The sequence below is a fragment of the Megascapheus bottae genome, chromosome 2, assembly GCF_031878675.1.
Source record: "Megascapheus bottae isolate mThoBot1 chromosome 2, mThoBot2.hap1, whole genome shotgun sequence".
Taxonomy (NCBI): domain Eukaryota; kingdom Metazoa; phylum Chordata; class Mammalia; order Rodentia; family Geomyidae; genus Megascapheus; species Megascapheus bottae.
The window spans coordinates 61,930,584-61,932,765 of NC_143510.1; the positions used below are offsets into that span (position 1 = coordinate 61,930,584).

Genomic DNA, 2,182 nt, shown 5'->3' on the forward strand with positions numbered 1-2,182 from the left:
ACAGAAAAAGTTTTATATAGGTATTTTAAGACAAGGATATGCAGTGGCTAAATCTCAAATGGTTCTATTAATAAAGTATCAGAAAAATAAAAAGGTTTAAAAGCAGACACCAGTCACTATGTGTCCTTGGCCTAAAACATCTGAATCTAGAGAAAATGATCTAACAAATACAAAAGCATTACCCTTCCATGTCTATTCAAAATCATTTTGCTCCATTAGATTAATCTACATTATGAAACAATGAAGATTCTGGATGATTAGTAAATTCTAGATTAGGAGAATCAATGTAGAGGCTCAGATTCTAGGTCATAGTAGATTATTACTAAGAAACTATAACCTTATTTCTCCAGGCCTCAGAATTTTTTTCTGTCCTTTGTAGAAATTAAGTTAAATCATACCAAGTAACCTGTCAGCTCTAATGGCTATGTATCAAACGTCACAAAAAAGTTTATAACATTCAGTGTTTGTTATTCCTTAAGGAATGCACCCTCATTCTCTTCTAATGCTACTTTCAAAATGGGCTGCTGTTATTTGGGAACTGAATGCACAGAACCAAAAACTTTTGTCTTTTTCACAATGTTTTCTGGACATAATCACTATCTTTTCTTTCCTGATATATGCTTTAGGTAGCCTAGTAAACATGTTATGTTTAGTAATTAGTTTATGATCCTCTTGAGAAAGGGAATATCTATTCTCTCCGAGATTTAGTTGCTTCATTAGTTAAATGGGTAGATTAATAGTCTCTATATCATTAGGTCCTGTAAGGATCAAATGAGCTGATATATAAATAGCTTTTGCTGTTCCATTACTCTTATGGACTGTTTCTTATTTTGATGTGTTTTGTAGATTTAGGTAGTTTGGGGGATGGGGAGACTTTAGGCTTACATCTGAAGATCTACAGAGGTTGGTATAGTAAAGTAAGTTAAAAGTAATGAGGATGAAAGGAGCAAATGTAAAACAACAAACAAGCCTCAGAAAATCTGAAGCTTGATGCTTTTTTTTTTTTTTTGCCAGTCCTGGGGTTGAACTCAGGGCCTGAGCACTGTCCTTGGACTTTCTCAAGGCTAGAGCTCTACCACTTGAGCCTCAGCACCACTTCTAGCTTTTTTTTTTCTATGTATATGGTACATATACTTCATGCATGCTAGGCAAGCACTCTACCACTAGGCCAAACTCCTGGCACAGAAGCTTGATGCTTTTAAAGTCAGTTTATAAAGCTAAATTAAGATCTCCCAAGGGAACTCTTTTTTTTTTCACATTGTAACAAGGTTTAAGGGAGCACATGTCACACAGGTGTATGATAACCCAATCATCATGCTTATGAACCAGAAAAGGATTACGAAACTCTTGTTTTTAATTTTTTCTAACTAAATTCACATTGACAGTTAAGAATTCCTGAATTTAGCTTAGTAAATCTAGAAGTTGTATTATTTTATTGAAAATCATTTTCTGCAAATTGAAATAACTATAGCAAAATGATATTAATTAATATCTCTATGTTATGAACATATAGGTAATACTTATTTGCTCCCTTTAAACAGTCAATTCTCCCTATTTAGGGAGAATTCAATCAACTGTAGATCAAAAATATTTTAACAAAATGCCTGCATTAAACATATATAATCTTGTCATTATTCAGTAAACAAAATAGTATAGTAACTATTTACATAGCATTTACATTGTGTTAGGTATGACATGCAATTTAAAAATTATGCTAAGTATGTGGTAAGGTATGTATACGTTATATGCAAATACTATGCCATCTAAAATAAGGTACTTGAACAAAAATAGTTTCCTATTTTGATACCCATAGGGATTCCTAGAACAGAATCTTGAGGTTAATGAAGAATGGTTGCATACATCATATATTTTTCCAAGTTTTTAGTTTCAAAAATTAAAGTACTCGGAAGGCTGAGATCTGAGGATCACAGTTTGAAGTCAGCCTGAACATAAAAGTCCCTGAAAGACTCTTATCTCCAACTAACCACTCAAAAACTAGAAGTGGTACTGTGGCCCAAGTGGTAGAACACTATCCTTGAGCGCCTGCCCAGGCTCTGAGTTCAAGCCCCACAACCACCACCACCACCACCAATAATGATTACAACAACAAACAAACAAACAAACAAACCACCAGCCTAAATGGCTCATGGCTGGAATCTAGCTATGGGAGGCTGAGCTTGAG

The 2,182-nt window shown here is 34.1% G+C and overlaps 1 non-coding gene across 1 annotated transcript; it reads right to left on the reverse strand.

Annotated features, from left to right (window-relative positions):
* Window positions 1-1,228: 1,228 nt before the first annotated feature.
* On the reverse strand, window positions 1,229-1,337 carry LOC150067210 (small nucleolar RNA U13). Its single transcript, XR_016534675.1, has one exon. It is a non-coding gene; the product is annotated as a small nucleolar RNA U13 (small nucleolar RNA).
* Between the last annotated feature and the right edge of the window lie 845 nt (window positions 1,338-2,182).